This window comes from Pseudophryne corroboree, chromosome 5 (genome assembly GCF_028390025.1).
Source record: "Pseudophryne corroboree isolate aPseCor3 chromosome 5, aPseCor3.hap2, whole genome shotgun sequence".
In the NCBI taxonomy this organism is placed as follows: Eukaryota; Metazoa; Chordata; class Amphibia; order Anura; family Myobatrachidae; genus Pseudophryne; species Pseudophryne corroboree.
The window spans coordinates 485,821,989-485,845,983 of record NC_086448.1 but is presented as its reverse complement, the minus strand read 5'-3'; positions in this window follow the sequence as shown (position 1 = coordinate 485,845,983).

Here is a 23,995-nt window from a genome sequence, read left to right as displayed (position 1 = left end):
AAAAACATCTGCACCACTGTTTGTGTACTGGGAAAATTAATTTATTTGTGTTAATTCTTATTCCAGGCAATAATCACAAACAACAAGCACACGGTATTTTTGACAATTTTGCAGTTACATTTTCAGATGTGATGTTGCCCATAGCAACCATTTAATATTCCTGAAATTTAAACATGAAACAGCAACATAAATGTAATCTAGAATCCAATTGTTTGCCATGGACAACATCACCATTTCTAAACATAGGCCACCTTAAGACATTTACATGGTATTTTGTCGAAAAATGTGTGCTTTATTTCTTTGGTGTAATTTGCCCACACAACACTGACTGCCTTGATCAATTTGTGTGTGTGTTCCAAAACACATTTAATGTATTGTGTGTGTTTAACAAAAGGAAGGGTCATACACAATCTGTAAATGCATTAATTTAAAATGGCGACAGTTCTTCGTGTTTGCACATTCATTATGGCTCAGAGTCCGACAATTCCCTAATACATTTTTCCATTGAGTATGGAAAGTTAGAAGCCACATATGTGTTGAAAAAGGTAATATTCCTAGGTAATTTTAGGCCACAATCTCTGTTTCATTTTCAACATGAATATTATTAAGTAAGGTATGTTTACGTCAAGCAAAGAAATATTAAAACAACTAAATAGTGGCTGTTATCAACCCTATACAGAACCACCCATCATGGATGAGGACGCACAGCAGGAAAGTGACCAGCAGCCTACCTACACACTACACCTGCAGCCCATCGATCCTACCCAGCCAACCACGCAGCAGGACATAACACAATCACCCCAAACATCCCTAAGCCCCCAATTGAGGCCAACACCACCCCAGCAACAAATGGCCCCTGAGTTTTGGAGCAGTTAGGCCACACAACAGGTACAACACTATGCCTGCCTGAACACCCACACCCAATACCTTGCCAGTCTGCCCCATCATCTTCCTCGCTTCAGTCGGAACTCAGGCAGACTGATAGTTCAGGTTGGCAGAATTGCCAATTCAATGGAGCAGATGAGGGCAGACAACAGTCAAATGCAAGCCAATTTACTCAGAATCATGCATGAACAACAGCGGCAGCAACAAGCCCTCATACAAATAATACAACACAACCAACTGGTGAACGAAAACCTCTCCAGAATTATTGCCAGCAACACTGCCACAAATACCCAACTGACTGCAAGCATACACAACCTCAGCCAAAGCATTAATGTGTTGGCATCCCAACAAATCAGCTCAAGCTCCAGAACTACAACACCAAGCCAGACCCCAGTTACCTCCCCTGTTAGACGCTCCAGCAGAACACGGACCAACGAACCAGGTCAATCCTCTGCACCCAGCACACCAAAAAAAAAATGAAGGATGCATCAAATGGTTGTTAAGAAATAAAGTTTTTGGAATTGTAACACCAAAAATGCCTGTGTCCAAGCAAATCATTTTTAAACACGCAATATGTGTATGGTTTAATGTGCTAATGAGTGACAGTGTAAGTTATAACTGTAAAGAACAGTATAATTAACAAACACTAACGCAACACAAACAACATTCACATCTACAATACATTTTAAAAAAGTGGTTAGGCAAGGTTATTTATAACTAAATAATATGTACCTTTAAAATAACGCAGAATCACTTCTTGCCTTACCTGCCTCCCTACATCTGTACTCACACTGACACCAGATGTTTCTAACTCACCTACTTGCTGGCTGTTTTCTTCATCACCAACATGTGGCAGATGTTGACTCAAACACAGATTATGAAGAAAACAGCAGCCGAACACAATCCTAGTCACCTTTGAGGGACTATACAACAAAAGCCCAGCAGACTTATCCAGACACCGAAAACTAGATTTCAGCACCCCAAAACATCTTTCTATCACATTCCGCGTAGACTTATGTGCATTATTATAATTGTGTTCAGCAGGAGAATCAGGTTGGGACAATGGAGTAAGGAGCCAAGAGTAGCAGCCATAACCACCATCACCTGAAATACAGATATAGGCAACATTAGGACATGTGGATTATGGTAAATCACATACAAAAATCAGGAGTTTGAAGTTACCACACATACACACAACACACTTGGAACATACTTAGCAGCCAGCCATCAGGCATTTGTCCGTCCTCAAACTTATCGAAGAGTGATGACTGACTGAGGATGAAGGAGTCATGGCAGCCGCCAGGGTAACCTGCAACCACACTCATAATTTTGAGATTTGCATCACAAACCACCTGGACATTAGTGGATTGGCGAAAATGTCTATTTGTGAAAACATATTGCCTGCCCCTAGGTGGTCTCAGCTCAACGTGTGTGCAATCTATGGCACCCAGCACATTGGGCATGCCAGCAAGCTCATAGAAAGCTACCCTGACTGCATGCCACTGCGACTCCTGGGTAGAGAAGCAGATAGAGGCATCTATATGGGGTTCCAACACATCCAAAACCTGAGTGGACATTACAAAATATAAGGTGAGTGTCATGATCTGTAATCAAAACAATACTGTGTTATAAGACATAACAGAAGCAACACTTAGACATAGACGTGTATGTATGTTTCAACTCACCTGATTTAAATATTTTGAAAAGGTGGGCTGGGAGATACCAATAACATCGCCTGTCACAGCCTGGAAGCTCCCAGTAGCCATAAAGTGCAACACAGCCAGGAGTTTGTGAAGGCCTGAGACAGAGCGAGAGCGTGCTGTCTCAGGGTCTAGGTCCAGTTTGACAAGGTCATACAGACGGAAAATGTTGTTTCTATTTAGCCGAAACATCTGTATGACCCTATCATCGGACAATGCGTTTAAGTTTAAACGACCCCTAAAAAAACGAGGCCTGCGCAGCCTCCGCGGCACCTGTACAACCTGCTGACCATGTTGACTTACCTGGCCCTGATTTATTGTCGCCTTATGGAGCAGTCTCAGGTATCCCCCAGCAAACAATAAATCTGTAATACACACGGCAGCAGCCATTTCAGAGTGAGAGTTGGTCAAAATGTGCTTGGGACCCTTTTAAAGGGCCAAAAATTCAGGTGTGACTAATGGATAATTGAATACACGCTTATCAAAAGCAGGTCTATTTTTTTTAGGACTTTTTTACGATTTGTATTTTTTCACGGCCGCAAATGCATTTTCACGGTACAGATTACAAATATGAATGGTTAGTAAATGACCGTGAACCATACCTAAACAGCCGCGTTTGACCGAAAGTGTATTCAATCGTATTTTTTCCCTTGGACTCCCAAAAAAATACGAATGCCCTCATCACTGCCGTGATGTGAGTTTAGTAAATTCCCGAGATGACACTTTGAAGAAAAAACACCATCTCGGTCAAAATCGGGACCTTAGTAAATATACCCCTATGTTTGTTTGTTTGTTTTTTAAATGTGTGGCATGTGACGTTGCATATTACTCCCATCTTCAAGTGTGTGTCAGCAAATACATTGTTTTGGTTAATGTTTTATACAAAAGCCAATGTAACATCTTACTTTATTGTATGTCATGTGTTTTTCTGACAGATATTTTGCATGTGTAGTTTGGACTTGGTGTGTCTCTGACTTGTCCTGCAATAATGTTTTCCTTTTGGGCGTTTTTTGATAAAAAAAAATTGTGACTATGTTTTATATTTAAGTGATCCATGTGCAATTTTTTTAAAATAGTGGTTGTCATGTTAGAGGCTGGAGTACTGGAAAGTGGTTTGGAAACCACTTACATGTGTAATGTCATCTTTAGATAATGTTGATTATTTAATTTAAAAAACAATTTTTTTTTCATTTATTTTTTTGCTTGTATTTGTACCGTGACACCACACTGCAGTGTAATTTTTATATAAATTGCTGCATTTTGTTTTTGCTCATATAGGGGTAATGTGTCTTTGGAGTGCCACATCACAGAGCAAATTATATATTGCATCTGTAATATTTTTCAAACCAATACAAAATGAAGTTGTGTGTGTTTTTTTATTTTAATCTTTTCTTGAACTTGTGGCCTATGTCAGTGTCCTGTACATGTTTTCCTGTGTTGATGTTGCCATAGTGCATATGTGTTTTGGTCATTGTTTTTTTTATTTATTTTTATTTCTGGTCCTTATGTTTGTTTTAAATAAAAACCAAGCATTTCTAAAAGAATAAATGTTTATAAGCATAATGGGTGGTTGTATACACAATAGCATGATTTTTTTGTTTATTTTTTTATACAGTGTCTGAAAAAAGCAGTACTACTCGTCAGCCAGTAACTCCTATCACATCTGATGATGATGACGCTGCGGAAGCAGGTAAAGTGTCCATTGTAGTATAGGGTATGCTTGTAAAGGAATGGGCATAACAAAATTGCACTTTCATTAAAAGGTCCATCAAAAGAAGTATGGAGCAGCAGAAGTTGCACTTCTGTAAGACAACGCCACAAAAAACCTGTGGCCGAAAAGAAAGCAAGGTCGTATGTCCCAGCACAAACACAGCAGGCTACCCCGCCACGAAGATTATCGTCCGTATGTTCTGTACCCCCACTCCAAATTATGGACACACCTCCAAGACGTCATCCACACTCCCCTCATCTTGATTGTGAGTATCAAACTGAAAAATTTTTGTAAAATGTCTGAACATAATCAAAATCAGTCATAACCGCATTAAGTCAAAACACATCAAACACTAAAACACTTACCTCAGTAAGTAAAAGCTGAAATGGAATCCAAGCTAAATGGCCTTGTCCACATCCAGTAAAGATATGTATGTCCACTTGAGCCATACAGTATGACATTGGGTGTAAGATGCTGCAACAAAAAAGCATGTTGGTTTGTTTGCAAAAAGTAAGGTTGTTTTTCCATATTTCACATGTGTGCTTGAGGTAACATTGCAAAATACATATGAAAACATTACTATGTTTGTTTGAACAAAGCTATAAGGTAACACATTATGTATTCCAATGTGTTTTTATGGTGGAGTATGTGTGAGCTACAATAAAAATAAAGTGTTTGCTTTCCCAATTAAGTAACCAGACACATTTGCCTCAAACAGGCATATGTATGTATTTAAGCTATGAGTGATGATGTTGCTAGCCAGAATAGTTGAAAGCAACAGTGAATGACATGTGTTCCATGTGTAGTGTTTTTTAAACATTTCTCAAACATATGGATAGCTAATGGAGATTTGATTAACATTTCAGCTTCGAGTCCTGGGAACAGCATCCCTCCGCAACAACACCAACACAGTGACATGGAGGAGACAAACATCTTAGAAATGCAGCCATTAATGCAAGGAATGAGTCCCCCAGCACATGTGAATACACCACCACTACAAAGCACACCACCACCACCACAACACAGCCCAACAACACCAGGAACACAAGGCCCTGATCAGGTGTTTTGGACTATTTGGGCTAGACAGCAGGCCACTAATAAAGATTGCCTGCGTAAGCAGACACAAATGTTTGCAAGCCTACCATCTCACCTCAGAAGAATATCAAGAAATCTGAGTAGACAAAATGAACAAACAACCAGAATAGGCAATACCATGGAACTCATGCGTACAGACATTACACAGGTCATGGGCAACTTACAGCGCATAATGGAAGAACAGCACAGACAACAGCAAAGTTATATGAGCATTTTTCAAAACAATCAAAAGATAAATTAAAGTGTATTCCGAATAGTAGACAATCAAAATGCTGCTACATGTGAACTCAATGCCACCCTCACTAACCTGAATGAAACACTCAGATGCATGCACCAACAGCAAACAAGCAGCAGTTCTAGTACGACTACTCCAAATATCACGCCAGTCTCATCACCACCAAGACGGTCCACCAGATAACGACAACATGACAGTGCTAAAGGCAAAGGGCAGGACAAGCAGCCACTCAAAAAAACGTGAAAAAAAAAACAAGTTAGACATTTGTGATAAGTAACTCAAAATAGTTAGCAAGTGTTTTTGTTGCTAAAATAATATAACACTTAGCTCCTTGACCCTTTTTTCAACATCATTAATTATAAGTGGGCCAAAAAAAAACATAAATTTAGTACGCACATTTATTCATTACCATTTTTTTTTGGTATTGGAGGAGGGAAATGTTGATGGAGCCACACATACATGTTAGCAGGAAGTAAACTGACCACTTGATTTTTTTCTAATCATTACTCTTTCTAGACTCCAATCATTCTCTTTGCCTGCAGACAATCCAAATTACAATGTTAGTGATACATATCTTAGCTATCTTATCTATACAACATTACAAGAAGAACACAATTGAGTTGCGTAAAAAGCTTGTAATATGTTGCCTTTGTTTTGTTTGAAAAACATTGTCCAAATGAATGTCAGTATTGTTGGGACATGTTTGTGTGTGTTAAAAATTATTAAGAATGTTTTTACACGTGATGCTGAAACAAACAAATATGTAATTTTACAACAAAAAACACAAACTGTGTATAATGATGTATATGTGTGGCAAACTGTGTATTTACTTACACATCATCAAGTTTACAGCATCAAACATTAGGAAATAAATTATTCCTGATTACAGTAAGTTTGTGAGTCTTAAATCTGATGGTGCATCACACATAGGGACACATGTATTCCTCAAGGCTAACATATTATATGTTGAGGAGTGTTTTTTTGGGAACACAGGTTCTCAAACTCGGCCCTCAGGAACCCACACAGTGCATGTTTTGCAGGTCTCCTCACAGAATCACAAGTGACATAATTAGCTCCACCTGTGAACCTTTTAACATATGTCTGTGACTAATTCATACACCTGTGCTTCTACTGGGTTACATGAAAAACATGCACTGTGTGTGGTCCTGAGGGCCGAGTTTGTGAACCTGTGCATTAGGATGTTACACACAATGATAAAGTGAAATACTAAATGGATGATGTGGTCTTGTAAGAAATTAGCACTGCAAGTTTACGATCACTTATCCAGACTTCAAAAAAGGGGGGAAAAAGTTCCTGCGCACTGGAAAGGGTATATAGCACACCTTATTTGGTGTGGTAAACCTTCATCAATTTTTCTGATTATATACAAGTTGATATTTCTATCCAACAACTCTCCACGGCTAATATGTATAAATACAGATGTTTCTCTTAAATTCTGGAGAAGATGTGTAGACCACCTTAATAGGGGTTTTTAAATTTTAACATTCGTCTTATTTCTCACAGAAGAGGTAAAACAAAGTTTCGTGATGATATCATGAAATATATAAAGTCCAATCAAAGTCCAATAATCCGAATCAATGAACAAGCAATAAGTCTCTTATCTGGTATCCTCCTTAGGTGCTCTTGGCTGCCCAGGACCTGGTGAAGGTACCTAAACTGAGGAGCTAGACAAGGAATCATATACGGTGGGGACGATTTACTACAAACAATAAGGAGGATACCAGATAAGAGACTTATTGCTTGTTCATTGATTCGGATTATTGGACTTTGATTGGACTTTATATATTTCATGATATCATCACGAAACTTTGTTATACCTCTTCTGTGAGAAATAAGACGAATGTTAAAATTTAAAAACCCCTATTAAGGTGGTCTACACATCTTCTCCAGAATTTAAGAGAAACATCTGTATTTATACATATTAGCCGTGGAGAGTTGTTGGATAGAAATATCAACTTGTATATAATCAGAAAAATTGATGAAGGTTTACCACACCAAATAAGGTGTGCTATATACCCTTTCCAGTGCGCAGGAACTTTCCCCCCCCTTTTTTGATTGTTCTTTTGTGATTGGTGTAGTCACTTAAAAGTTCCAGCAGCCAGTTCACTAGCGAGGATCGCAGGTGGTACCATTGTCTCTTTCATTTATACTTATCCAGACTTAATGCATGCCACTCATAATCTGTTGTTTTGAGATTAAAAATACACACAATACACATGCGACATTTGTTTTTCATATAGCGAGGGTATGTTTGTATGTGTCAAGGAGACAGACACATTCTGAGTAATGGTTTTGGAGAAAACAAAACAAAACATCTATTTATGATTACACAACAAATGAAACAAGCAAACCAAGCTTACCTTAGAAATAGCGATTGATGATCTGTTGCCTAACCTGCCTCCCTACATCAGTACTCCAAGTATCACCAGATGTCTCTAATTCCTCTGCTTGCTGGCTGCTTTCTTCCTCCTCCTCCTCCTCCTCCTCCTCAACATGTGGCAGATGTTGTTGCAAACACATGTTATGAAGAAAGCAGCAGCAGAACACAATTTGAGTCACCTTGGAGGGACTATACAACAAAAGGCTACCAGACTTATCCAGACACCGAAACCTAGATTTCGGCACACCAAAACATCTTTCTATCACATTCCGCGTGGACTTATGTGCATGATTGTAATTGTGTTCAGCAGGGGTATCAGGTCGGGACAATGGAGTTAGAAGCCAAGAGAAACAGCCATATCCTCCATCACCTAAAAGACAGATATAGTAACGTGATTCATGTTAAGATACAGCAACACATAAGTAACACACTGTGGGGCAGATGTATTAACCTGTAGAAGGCATAAGGAAGTAAAAAAACAGTGATATGTGCAAGGTAATAAAGGCAGCAGACAATCTGTTCCTAAATGTTAATTTACATATTGGAGCTGATTGGCTGGTGCCTTTATCACCTTGCACAGATCACTGGTTCCACACTTCCTTATGCCTTCTACAGGTTAATACATCTGCACCTGTATTTGGACAAAGTATACGCAGGCCTACACATATCAAATTACATACCCAGCAGCCATCCATCTGGCATTTGTCCATCCTCAAACTAATCAAAGAGGGATGACTGACTGAGGATGAAGGAGTCATGGCAGCCCCCAGGGTAACCAGCAACAACACTCATTATTTTGAGATTTGCACCACAAACCACCTGCACATTTGTGGAGTGTTCGAAATGGTGGTTTGTATATATGTGCTGCCTGCCCCTAGGTGGTCTCAGCTGAATGTGTGTGCAATCTATGGCTCCAAGCACATTGGGCATGCCAGCCAGCTCATAGAAATCTACCCTGTTGGCATGCCACTGAGACTCCTGGGTAGGGAAGCAGATTGAGGCCTCGATGTGGGGCAGCAAAACAGCCAACACCTGTGTGTCCATTTTAAAGAACAATAAACATGAGATTTTAGGACAGAACTGGCCACCAAGAAATTAAAACAAACACAAAACAGAAGAGGTCGTTAGGTATACATCACCTGTGTTAAGATTCTGGAAAATGAGGGCTGTGAGATTCCTATGACATTCCCAGACACAGCCTGAAAGCTGCCAGTAGCCAGAAAGTGCAACACAGCCAGTAGTTTGTGCAGGCCTGAGACAGGGCGAGAGCGTGGCCCAGTTTGACAAGGTCATACAGACGGAAAATGTTGTCACGATTTAGACGGAACATCTGTATGACCTTATCATCGGACAATGCGTTCAAGTTTAAACGCCCCCTTAAAAAAACGAGGCCTGCGCAGCCTCCGCGGGAACCTGTACAACCTGCTGACCATGTTCAGTTTCTTGGCCCTGGGTTCTTACAGGCTGATGTCTGAGTCTGAGGAATCCCACAGCACACAAAAGATCACTGGCCCACAGTCCTGCTGCCATTTCTGAGTGTAGGTGTATTGAAATGGGCCTAACATCCTTTTATAGGCATCCTAATTCAGGTTTTATTTGCAACACATGTAAACACGACTGAAAAAAGCAGGTCTATTTTTTTGCCGCTTTTTTTAACGAATCGAAAAAAAATACGACCGCATTTGAGCACTCAGAGACTAACACCCAAATATGAATACATACAACCTTGCGCTTCCTGTAGGAGGGCCACTGTGTTAAGTAGTCCTCATAGGTAGTATCCCATAGAAAAAAGCAAGAAAAAAAGTGCAAATAGTGAAGGACCATTACACAATTTAGGTACTGTATAAAGTATTGAATCAATTTATTCTATAGGATAAAATAGACCCACCCCCATGTGGGAGTGTATAATCAATGCAATGATGATATAAAGTGCAGTGTGTCCATCATCAATAGTACAATGTTAAAAGACTTGGCATGTCAAATAAAACATCAATAAACTTTATGCAGAAGAAATGAATAAGCAATAAAAAATGACACAGAATGCAATGTGTCTAGCAGCAATGGTGATATCCAGATAGGGAGTCCAAATGTACAATTACCAGATATCGGAGGAATGTAGGCATATAATGTATGTAGGTCCACGACCGCAACAACAGCTCCTTCTCCCTCCGTCTGGCAAAGGTCCAGGATCTCCCTCCAATGATAAGATCAACTAGCGCTAGTGTCATTTTTTATTGCTTATTCATTTCTTCTGCATAAAGTTTATTGATGTTTTATTTGACATGCCAAGTCTTTTAACATTGTACTATTGATGATGGACACACTGCACTTTATATCATCATTGCATTGATTATACACTCCCACATGGGGGTGGGTCTATTTTATCCTATAGAATAAATTGATTCAATACTTTATACAGTACCTAAATTGTGCAATGGTCCTTCACTATTTGCACTTTTTTCTTGCTTTTTTCTATGGGATACTACCTATGAGGACTACTTAACACAGTGGCCCTCCTACAGGAAGCGCAAGGTTGTATGTATTGGTACCAATTTTTTTCTGCATAAGTATTTTCCACTTGTTGGATGGGAGGTGTTATATAGAGAGTCACCTCCAGGTTACCAAATCACGTCACCCTGCTGCTCTAATTAGTGCGCACTCAACATAGTATCCACATCTATCTCTACCCAAATACGAATGAATAGTGAATTCCCGTATTCTATGAAATAACAGCCGCGTTTGACCGATGGTCTATTCATTCGTATTTCGGAACGCTGTCATTCAAACCATTACGAATAGACCAGACACTGCCGAGATTGGTGTTTAGTGAATTCCCGGATTGGGACTTAGAAAAAAAAAAACACAAATCGGCCAAACTCGGATTTTTAGTAAATACTGGCCCTGGTGTTTGAGGGGCTACACCTCAAAAGTGATTAGACATACTGAGCTGAAATTTGGCATTGAGGTTTAGAATTCTCACCCGGTGCTGCATGCCAAATTTCAGTGCAAAATCATTAAAAATGAGTACCGTATATACTCGAGTATAAGCCGACTTTTTCAGCACTTTTTTTTGTGCTGAAAAAGCCACCTCGGCTTATACTCGAGTCAGCGTTAGGAGGGACACGGAGAGCACAGCGCGCGGCTCCCCTGTGTCCCTCCTGCATCTCCGGCAGCAGCGGAGTGTGTGTATGTTAAAGGAAGTGCACGAACCGGCACTTCCTTTAACACACGCCGCTGCCGCCGGAGACGCAGGAGGGACATAGGAGAGCCACGCACTGCGCTCTCCGCGTCCCTCCTTCAGAAGACAGCGCGGGAGCGATGGAGGGCAAGTATCTAGCACTGTGGGGCATATCTGGCACATCTGGCACTGTGGGGCATATCTGGCACACCTGGCACTGTGGGGTATATCTGGCACACCTGGCACTGTGGGGCACATCTGGCACTGTGGGGCATATCTGGCACATCTGGCACTGTGGGGCATATTTGGCACACCTGGTACTGTGGGGCATATCTGGCACTGTGGGGCACATCTGGCACTGTGGGGCATATCTGGCACATCTGGCACTGTGGGGCATATCTGGCACATCTGGCACTGTGGGGCATATCTGGCACTGTGGTGCATATCTGGCAAATCTGGCACTGTGGGGCATATCTGGCACTATGAGGTCTGTGTATGGGTAGAGCTGCATTTCCCACCCTAGGCTTAAACTCGAGTCAATAAGTTTTCCCAGGTTTTTGTGGTAAAATTAGGTGCCTTGGCTTATATTCGGGTCGACTTATACTCGAGTATATATGGTAATTGGGAATAATCTAAAATTAAAACTGTCACTGTTTTTCTGCTACTTCCTGTTTAGCTAATTTGACAGTATTCTAATGTAGTCTATGGGGTGATTTTTGGGAAGGCATAAGCCAGGGTAGAGGACGAATTAAGATTTGGGGTTTGTTTTGTTAGGTAGCTCTTGTCACAGTGTAGGGCCTATTGGGGTTAAGCTTTTTCAGAAAGTAAAAAAAAAAATTAAATTTAGTACAATATGCCCCATTTTAAAGTTAGGACATTTACATTTGTTGTGCCTGTGCAGTGGCAACAAGCAGGGGATGTACTCAGAGTAGCTTGACTTGGGTGCACTAACATGGCCGACTTTCACCACATTATTTTTAATTGTACAGTGAAGGCAGGGGGGTGTTTTAGGGTTGGTGGGGCACAGTGTGATAGTAATTAGCCCTGGCACACTTACATTAATGAGTTTCATAATCTGGTTCAAGCGGTACCAGAGGCTGTCAGACCATGTGATCAAGGCACAACCAATAACACATCATGCAGCTTCTGTACATCCCTCTGCTCCACCTCCTTCTGTAGTCTGCTTATGTGCTGTCAGCAGCCTCAGACAGCTCTCTCTCCCTCCCTTACAGCATCAGCCACAGTTGATTTCTTTCTTCCCTCCCTGCATTACCCTTGCTAGCTTCCTCTCTCCCCTCCATGCATCAGTTTCATCCGGCTTCCTCCCCCGCCTCTGGCCATCAGTCACAGCTGGTTCCCTCACCCCCTTACCTGCATAACCCCCACCAGATTCCTCTACCACCTCCCCATATCTGCTTCAGCTGGCTCTCTCTCTACAGTACCAGAATCAGCTGCAGTGTCTCCCTCTCCCTGCCTTCAGGTATCAGCTACAGCAGGCAACAGAGGCATCAGCCACATCGGCTCCCTCTCCCCTGCATCTGGCCATCAGACAAAGCCTGCTCCATTCCCCCCTTTATCACCCCCATCGGCTTCCTCTCGCCCCTCCCCGTATCTGCCTCATATATATATATATATATATATATATATATACACACACATACACACACCATAAAGTATTTTTTTAACTGTTGAAAACTATATTTTTAAAAATAAATATCACAAAATTGCTGATTTTGTTTTAAACAATTAAATCATGTAAATAGTTACTAATTAAATATAATTTACTATAATCTAATTAAGAAATCTTCAAATTGTACAATTTTGTAATTTTAAAAGGTTTACAATTTTGGGAGCATTTTTTTTAAATAAAAATTGTAGCCAGTTAAGTACTTGGTAATTAATAAAATTTTGAAGTGAATAGAATAATATTTACTTAAGGCAAGTCATATTGTTATGAAAGCAGATGCATAGTTGTAGTGTAGACAAATATATTTTAATTCAATGAAACAGTGTATTCTAATGTTGGCATAATATTCCATTTAAAAAAGTAATAAAACATTTAAATATATTTAAATGATATTAGTTTTTAACATGACTAATACAGTATGTTAGACCTTCGCCAATACGTAATTCAATATAGTGCATTGTGTGCTAGGGGCACACAGACATCTATGTCATTATGACATTTGAACTTGCTTGGCATATCTTAAGAAATGTCTATTTTTCTCCTAAGGATATTGGAAAAATAGAAATAAAAGACAAATCAAGTACTACCTCCTGGAGATATACTGATTTTTTAATATCCAAGAGTCTTTGTGGTTATACTGATAATTTGATTCTCATTATGATGTTGTAAATAAAATATGATTGCTATGCCACGCATGATTTATGAACAACATTTTCAACTCTAGTTTCCAAAGATGAAAGTGAGCAATTCCAACTCATGCAAATGTCTCCAGGGCTATGAGGAGTTGGCTGTAAAAGCTCATGGGAAAGCTGACCTTTTTTATACACATCATTTGTATGCATGTTCATCTTTCTCTAGTGCTGCTAATGGCAAAATACATATTAAAAAAGACATGGCACATGACAGTATCAATTTGCTTATTTTCTATATCCAGAATGGATGTTAATTGTTTTTATAGTCTCTGACAGATGTTTCACACATTTTTAATGATTTCTTTCAAAATATATTGTGCTCATCTGTAATACATAAACTACTAAATATTCCCAATCATACTAATGCCATGGTTGAATAATTACAGCAAATGATCACTGTGCTTCTGTATTATGCTTATTTTCTAATATTTCAGCCTGATATGCAACTCCAACTGATTGATTTTAAATTATATTTAAAGTTATTAGGAATGCGAACTTTAACCACTTAATTGGCTATTTTTTTTTCTTCAAAAAGCAGCTCAGCAATTGTCAAGTTTTTTATGACTGAATTAGGTCAAGAATTTTTATTTTTTTTAAATATAGATTTTTATTGAGAATAAAGTACATGACAAAGAAAGCATACAGCATAGGCACAAATGGCATATCACAGATTCAAAAACAGTCCATAATAAATAAAAACTACAAAAGGCAAGACAGAGACAGTAAACCCATTCCCCTTAAAATGCAACAACAACCAAAACACGTTAACAAAAGTATCAGATATGTGTCTCAGGGGATGTACTATATAGTCATAAATACAAACAAGATAACCGAGGAATGTAATTAAAAAGGTGGAGCACTATTTTCCAATACAGCCATATAATACCACATGGTCAGGAGAACTATCTTGCGAATATGGTCCATGTCCACATTAGACCTGGTAAGACTATAAGGTAACCAGATATAAAAGAATGTATGTGCTCTAGATTCGGCATCCAGCAAGCATTCAGTCCAGTCCATTTGATAAACATGCTAGCCTGGGGAGCATGAGTGCCAGAGAGATAAGGTCAGACTGGATCCATTATGACAAGATAGTTTTCTTAGCCACTGCAGCTTCTTTTGCCAGTAGCAAACGAATGCCCACAGAAGGTTTAGAAACTACAGAGGAAGAATGTCACGGCATGGCATGGTCACTGTGAACGGAATATGTAAAATATAATTTATATAGGATTGGACATCTTTCCAGAATGATTGAACAATATCACAGGTCCATAGACAATGAAAGATATCTGTGTCAGGCAATGCACACTTAAAGCAATTTAAGTTATCCAACACACCAGTTTTATACTGTAATATCTGGGTGGAGTAAGCCCTGTGTAATATTTTATATTGCATTTCTGAGGAAGAAAGGAAGAGACTAATTGCGTGTTTAATAAAACCAAGCACTGAAAAATAGCCAGTAATGAAAGCTCAGGGAAGGTGTCCTTCCTTTTTGACAAGCCTGTGGTAATACGGGAAAGATCTATCTTCTTCCTTACTTGATCATATAACAATGATGTGGAAAGAGGCCCGTCCCTATGACATCTTATCAAAATGTCTAACAGATTCATCCTGTCAGCAGCCTCAGTATATAGCTGCGGGCTTGAAAGTATGCAAATAGTGGAAAAGGGACTTCAGGAAATAAATCTTTAGGTCTGGACAGAGTGTGGATGAAGGAGCAATCATCTTCCAGAAACTGATGCACTAAACCAAGAACGTGGATGCGCCAAATCCTGAAAGCTACATCAGCAGCACCATCCTCGAAATGAAGATTATACACCAGTGGTAAAAACAGCGAGTGGGTATATGACAAATGTAATCTCCTACGAGAAGTGCACAAGGCCGTACAAGGGGTGTTTAGTATTAGATTATTCCACACATCCAACAGGAGAGAAGCAGCTGGCTTGTGTAAAAAAGGAACTAAAGAACTACCTAGGATAAATGCCTGATCAAGGGCCAAATGAAAAAAATTATCAGCACCTCCTACCCAATCCAGTGTGTATTTTAAATTTAATGCAAGTGCATAGTCCTGAGCATTCAAAAGATTACTACTGCCAAGCAACAATGTTTTTCTAAGTGATGTGCACCGGACATTTTTCGGGTTTTGTGTTTTGGTTTTGGATTCAGTTCCGCGGCCGTGTTTTGGATTTGGACGCGTTTTGGCAAAACCTCCCTGAACATTTTTTGTCGGATTCAGGTGTGTTTTGGATTCCGGTGTTTTTTTACAATAAACCCTCAAAAACAGCTTAAATCATAGAATTTGGAGGTCATTTTGATCCCATAGTATTATTAACCTCAATAACCATAATTTCCACTCATTTTCAGTCTATTCTGAACACCTCACACCTCACAATATTATTTTTAGTCCTAAAATTTGCACCAAGGTCGCTGGTTGACTAAGCTAAGCGACCCAAGTGGCCGACACAAACACCTGGCCCATCTAGGAGTGGCACTGCAGTGTCAGACAGGATGGCACTTCAAAAAAATAGTCCCCAAACAGCACATGATGCAAAGAAAAAAAGAGGTGCAATGAGGTAGCTGTGTGACTGAGCTAAGCGACCCAAGTGGCCGACACAAACACCTGGCCCATCTAGGAGTGGCACTGCACTGTCAGGCAGGATGGCACTTCAAAAAAATAGTCCCCAAACAGCACATGATGCAAAGAAAAATTAAAGAAAAAAGAGGTGCAAGATGGAATTGTCCTTGGGCCCTCCCACCCACCCTTATGTTGTATAAACAGGACATGCACACTTTAACAAACCCATCATTTCAGCGACAGGGTCTGCCACACAACTGTGACTGAAATGACTGGTTGGTTTGGGCCCCCACCAAAAAAGAAGCAATCAATCTCTCCTTGCACAAACTGGCTCTACAGAGGCAAGATGTCCACCTCCTCCTCATCGTCCGATTCCTCACCCCTTTCACTGTGTACATCCCCCTCCTCACAGATTATTAATTCGTCCCCACTGGAATCCACCATCTCAGGTCCCTGTGTACTTTCTGGAGGCAATTGCTGGTGAATGTCTCCACGGAGGAATTGTTTATAATTCATTTTGATGAACATCATCTTCTCCACATTTTCTGGAAGTAACCTCGTACGCCGATTGCTGACAAGGTGAGCGGCTGCACTAAACACTATTTCGGAGTACACACTGGAGGGTGGGCAACTTAGGTAAAATAAAGCCAGTTTCTGCAAGGGCCTCCAAATTGCCTCTTTTTCCTGCCAGTATACATATGGACTGTCTGACGTGCCTACTTGGATGCGGTCACTCATATAATCCTCCACCATTCTTTCAATGGTGAGAGAATTAAATGCAGTGACAGTAGACGACATGTCTGTAATCTTTGGCAGGTCCTTCAGTCTGGACCAGATGTCAGCACTCGCTCCAGACTGCCCTGCATCACCGCCAGCAGGTGGGCTCAGAATTCTTAGCCTTTTCCTCGCACCCCCAGTTGCGGGAGAATGTGAAGGAGGAGCTGTTGACGGGTCACGTTCCGCTTGACTTGACAATTTTCTCACCAGCAGGTCTTTGAACCTCTGCAAACTTGTGTCTGCCGGAAAGAGAGATACAACGTAGGTTTTAAATCTAGGATCGAGCACGGTGGCCAAAATGTAGTGCTCTGATTTCAACAGATTGACCACCCGTGAATCCTGGTTAAGTGAATTAAGGGCTCCATCCACAAGTCCCACATGCCTAGCGGAATCGCTCTGTTTTAGCTCCTCCTTCAATGTCTCCAGCTTCTTCTGCAAAAGCCTGATGAGGGGAATGACCTGACTCAGGCTGGCAGTGTCTGAACTGACTTCACGTGTGGCAAGTTCAAAGGGTTGCAGAACCTTGCTCAACGTTGAAATCATTCTCCACTGCGCTTGAGTCAGGTGCATTCCCCCTCCTTTGCCTATATCGTAGGCAGATGTATAGGCTTGAATGGCCTTTTGCTGCTCCTCCATCCTCTGAAGCATATAGAGGGTTGAATTCCACCTCGTTACCACCTCTTGCTTCAGATGATGGCAGGGCAGGTTCAGGACTGTTTGCTGGTGCTCCAGTCTTCGGCACGCGGTGGCTGAATGCCGAAAGTGGCCCGCAATTCTTCGGGCCACCGACAGCATCTCTTGCACGCCCCTGTCGTTTTTTAAATAATTCTGCATCACCAAATTCAATGTATGTGCAAAACATGGAACGTGCTGGAATTTGCCCAGATGTAATGCAGGCACAATATTGGTGGCGTTGTCCGATGTCACAAATCCCCAGGAGAGTCCATTTGGGGTAAGCCATTCTGCGATGATGTTCCTCAGTTTCCGTAAGAGGTTGTCAGCTGTGTGCCTCTTCTGGAAAGCGGTGATACAAAGCGTAGCCTGCCTAGGAACGAGTTGGCATTTGCAAGATGCTGCTACTGGTGCCGCCGCTGCTGTTCTTGCTGCGGGAGGCAATACATCTACTCAGTGGGCTGTCACGGTCATATAGTCCTGAGTATGCCCTGCTCCACTTGTCCACATGTCCGTGGTTAAGTGGACATTGGGTACAACTGCATTTTTTAGGACACTGGTGACTCTTTTTCTGAGGTCTGTGTACATTTTCGGTATCGCCTGCCTAGAGAAATGGAACCTAGATGGTATTTGGTACTGGGGACACAGTACCTCAATCAAGTCTGTAGTTGCCTATGAATTAACGGTGGATATCGGAAACACGTTTCTCACCGCCCAGGCTGCCAAGGCATGAGTTATCCGCTTTGAAGCAGGATGACTGCTGTGATATTTCATCTTCCTCGCAAAGGACTGTTGGACATTCAATTGCTTACTGGAAGTAGCACAAGTGGTCTTCCGACTTCCCCTCTGGGATGACAATCAACTCCCAGCAGCAACAACAGCAGCGCCAGCAGCAGTAGGCGTTACACTCAAGGATGCATCGGAGGAATCACAGGCAGGAGAGGACTCGTCAGACTTGACAGTGACATGGCCTGCAGGACTATTGGCTTTCCTGTGTAAGGAGGAAATTGACACTGAGGGAGTTGGTGGTGTGGTTTGCAGGAGCTTGGTTACAAGAGGAAGGGATTTAGTGGTCAGTGGACTGCTTCCGCTGTCATCCAAAGTTTTTGAACTTGTCACTGACTTATGATGAATGCGCTGCAGGTGACGTATGAGGGAGGATGTTCCGAGGTGGTTAACTTCCTTACCCCTACTTATTACAGCTTGACAAAGGCAACACACGGCTTGACACCTCTTGTCCGTATTTGTGTTAAAATAATTCCACACCGAAGAGGTGATTTTTTTTGTAATTTGACCAGGCATGTCAATGGCCATATTCGTCCCATGGACAACAGGTGTCTCCCTGGGTGCCTGACTTAAACAAACCACTTCACCATCAGAATCCTCCTTGTCAATTTCCTCCTCAGCGCCAGCAACACCCATATCCTCATCCTGGTGTACTTCAACAGTGACATCTTCAATTTGACTATCAGGAACTGGACTGCGGGTGCTCCTTCCAGCACTTGCAGGGGCCGTGCAAATGGTGGAAGGCGCCACCTCTTCCCGTCCAGTGTTGGGAAGGTCAATCATCGCAGCCGACACAATTAGACTCTCCTTGGGGATTTGTGATTTAGAAGAACGCACAGTTCTTTGCTGTGCTTTTGCCAGCTTAAGTCTTTTCATTTTTCTAGCGAGAGGATGAGTGCTTCCATCCTCATGTGAAGCTGAACCACTAGCCATGAACATAGGCCAGGGCCTCAGCCGTTCCTTGCCACTCCGTGTCGTAAATGGCATATTGGCAAGTTTATGCTTCTCCTCAGACGCTTTTAATTTTGGAGGTCATTCCGAGTCGTTCGCTCGGAAAATTTCTTCGCATCGCAGCGTTTTTCCGCTTAGTGCGCATGCGCAATGTCCGCACTGCGACTGCGCCAAGTAAATTTGCTATGAAGTTTGGATTTTTACTCACGGCTTTTTCTTCGCTCAGGCGATGGTAGTGTGATTGACAGGAAATGGGTGTTACTGGGCGGAAACAGGCCGTTTTATGGGCGTGTGGGAAAAAACGCTACAGTTTCCGGAAAAAACGCGGGAGTGGCTGGAGAAACGGAGGAGTGTCTGGGCGAACGCTGGGTGTGTTTGTGACGTCAAACCAGGAACGATAAGCACTGAACTGATCGCAGATGCCAAGTAAGTCTGAAGATACTCTGAAACTGCTACGAGATGTGTAATCGCAATATTGCGAATCTTTTGTTCGCAATTTTAAGAAGCTAAGATTCACTCCCAGTAGGCGGCGGCTTAGCGTGTGCAATACTGCTAAAATCGCCTTGCGAGCGAACAACTCGGAATGAGGGCCTTTGATTTTTGGGTCATTTTACTGAACTTTTGTGTTTTGGATTTTACATGCTCTCTACTATGACATTGGGCATCGGCCTTGGCAGACGACATTGATGGCATTTCATCATCTCGGCCATGACTAGTGGCAGCAGCTTCAGCACGAGGTGAAAGTGGATCTTGATCTTTCCCTATTTTACCCTCCACATTTTTGTTCTCCATTTTTTAATGTATGGAATTATATGCCAGTATCAATAGCAATGGCCTACTACTATATATACTGCGCACAACTGAAATGCACCACAGGTATGTATGGATAGTATACTTGACGACACAGAGGTAGGCAGAGCAGTGGCCTACTGTACCGTACTGCTATATATTATATACTGGTGGTCAGCAAACTGTGCAAAACTGAAATACACCACAGGTATGGATGGATAGTATACTTGACGACACCGAGGTAGGTAGAGCAGTAGCCTACTGTACCGTACTGCTATATATTATATACTGATGGTCAGCAAACTGTGCAAAACTGAAATGCACCACAGGTATGGATGGATAGTATACTTGACGACACAGAGGTAGGAAGAGCAGTGGCCTACTGTACCGTACTGCTATATATTATATACTGATGGTCAGCAAACTGTGCAAAACTGAAATGCACCACAGGTATGGATGGATAGTATACTTGACGACACAGAGGTAGGTACAGCAGTGGCCTACTGTACCGTACTGCTATACATTACATACTGGTGGTTAGCAAACTGTGCAAAACTGAAATGCACCACAGGTATGGATGGATAGTATACTTGGCAACACAGAGATAGGTAGAGCAGTGGCCTTCTGTACCGTACTCCTATATATTATATACTGGTGGTCAGCAAAATTATGCACTGTACTCCTACTATATACTACAATGCAGCACAGATATGGAGCGTTTTTCAGGCAGAGAACGTATAATACTGATGGTCTCTGGTCAGCAAAACTCTGCACTGAACTCCTCCTATATAATACTGCTGGTCCCCAGTCCCCACAATAAAGCAGTGTGAGCACAGATATATGCAGCACACTGAGCACAGATATGGAGCTTTTTTCAGGCAGAGAATGTATAATACTGGTGGTCACTGGTCAGCAAAACTCTGCACTGAACTCCTCCTATATAATACTGCTGGTCCCCAGTCCCCACAATAAAGCAGTGTGAGCACAGATATATGCAGCACACTGAGCACAGATATGGAGCGTTTTTCAGGCAGAGAACGTATAATACTGGTGGTCACTGGTCAGTAAAACTCTGCACTGTACTCCTCCTATATAATACTCCTGGTACCCAGTCCCCACAATAAAGCAGTGTGAGCACAGATATATGCAGCACACTGAGCACAGATATGGAGTGTTTTTCAGGCAGAGAACGTATAATACTGGTGGTCACTGGTCAGCAAAACTCTGCACTGTACTCCTCCTATAATACTGCTGGTCCCCAGAATAAAGATATTTGCAGCCCCTTGAAAGTTCTGAAACAAAGTGAGAGGACGCCAGCCATGTCCTCTCACTATCATTTCCAATGCACGAGTGAAAAATGGCGGCGACGCGCGGCTCCTTATATAGAATCCGAATCTCGCGAGAATCCGACAGCGGGATGATGACGTTCGGGTGCGCTCGGGTTAACCGAGCAATACTGGAGTATCCGAGTATGCCTCGGACCCGTGTAAAATTGGTGAAGTTCGGGGGGGTTCGGATTCCGAGGAACCGAACCCGCTCATCACTAGTTTTTGTTATCATTTTAGTAATGAAATCCTGGGACGTTTACCAGCCAAAATAAATTTGGTTAGTGCCCTATTAATGGACATGACATCACATTTTGATAAAAGAAAAGGAAGCATCTGGATTGGGAAGAGAAGCCTGGGAAAAGATATCATCTTAAACAAGTGACAGCGGCCTACATAAGAAAGTGGTGTCGACACTTGATAAAATCTGCCATCATTTGATTTATAAAATAGGATAAATTAACTGAATAAAGAGTGTTCAAGTCACTAGGAAATTTTAACCCTAAATACTGTATACCCAAAAGACCTGGGCCCAGCGGAAGGGGAACGAGGAACCCCATCCCAATTTAACTGTAGGATGTAGAGCCAATGCTTCCATTTTGTCAAATTAATTAGAAAACCAGAAATAGTTTGAAAATTGCTTAAAATGTTTTGTAAACTAGACAAGGCCAATTTTGGGTTACTAAATTACTGTAGCAAATTGTCAGCAAAAGCTGACACCGTTACCTCAGTGTTGCACAGCACAACCCCTTCCCAAGAAGTGTCTGTGAAAAAGGTATGTATCAATGGGTCAAGGGCCTGATTAAACAACAATAGGGATAGGGGACACCCCTGGTGGGACCCCCTAGTTAATGGAAAAAGGGTTGAATTTACACCATTAATCGTTAAATGTGCTGCAGGCTTAGAATGCAACATTCATAAAATCCCAATAAATCCAGGTCCAAACTGTTGAGCATGAATGTTCTGCAGAATATGTGACCAGGAAACATGATCAAAGACCTGATCAGTGTAACAAATTACCACTATGTCCTCTTGTTTGTCAAGCTATTGAATATGTTACATGGCTGCAACCAGCATGCTGCATGCATTATAAACAGAAATATGGCCCTCAACAAAGCCATTCTACGCTGGATGTAAAATCCAAGGCAGGATGGTCTGCAGGCATTGAGATAATAATTTAGTAAATTTTTTTAAGTCTTGATTCAAGAAAGTGATAGGCCTATAAGACTGCACCTGGGTGGGGTCTTTCCCCGATTTGGGGAACACAATAATCCTAGCCTCAGAATAGATAGAGGGAGGAGGTTTCCCAGGGAATAAATAATTGAATAACATAAGAAGGTGGGTCAGTAAATGTTTCTGATGCATTTGATAATAATCCGCACCAAAGTCATCTGGGCCAGGAGACTTGCCTTTGGCTAAAGATTTGATTAGGGGAGATAATTCTAGTTCAGTCACCGGCATTATCAAAAACTTCTGTTCCTCAGCAGTGAGCACTGCCAAAGCAGCCCTTCTAAGAAACTGCATGCCCTTAGTAGGGGAATCTGGGGAATTCATATAGCTGTTGATAATAGTTTTAAAATAACCATAACATTTCTAATGAGCCAGTAAGTGAGGCTCCAGATGAAGGGTTAATTTACAAAAAGTGTGATGGAGTGATATGTGATTGCACCAGATTGGCCAGCAACTTCCTAGATTTATTACAACAGTGAAAATATTTGTTACACTGAAAATCATGGGTAAATTGGGTCCTTTCCATACACAAGATGTCATAAGCAAGGCATCCAAATAAGTTTGTCTACCTTCAGAGGAATCATTCAAAATAAGATAGCAGCCATTCTTTTACTATGATCCTTAATAACAGAGTTTAGCTTTTTACGCTTCCAAGCCACATAATCCATGATCTGGCATTGGACCATCGGCTTGGAATATCTGAATATCTTCCAAATTCTCTGCATTATCAGTCACGTATTTAAGAAAAGCCATCTCTATATGACTTAGAAAATCAGTTGATTTTGCCAAATATGAGGGAAACCTCTATTTATAAGATGTGGACAGAATATTGTTTAAAGATAATGTAAACCACACAGGAGCGTGATCTGATAAAGTAATAAGGGCCATACTCGAGTCTAGTACTCTATGATAGAAGAAGACCAAAAGTGACAAAAAATCAATCTGTAAGGATGTGTGATGAGGGTGTGAATAAAAGGTATACTCACATTATAATGGATGTTGACACCTCCAAGGATCACAGAGCCTCAAAGAGTCAATCAGTAAAGTCAGAGGAGAAAGAAATTGTTGTCCTTCATCCTCACCCATGCCAGAAGATCTGTCCAATCCTCCAGACAAAACACAGTTAAAGTTGCCCCCCAGTATCATGTAACCATCCACCAAGGACTACAACTTAGCATACAAGTCAGTAAAGAAAGCTTTATTCGGATCAGTAGGGGCAAATACAGTTGCTAAGGTGTAAAGAGAATCAAAAAGTTACATTTCTATATAAAGGAAATGGCCATCACGATCTAACCACGTATCTTTA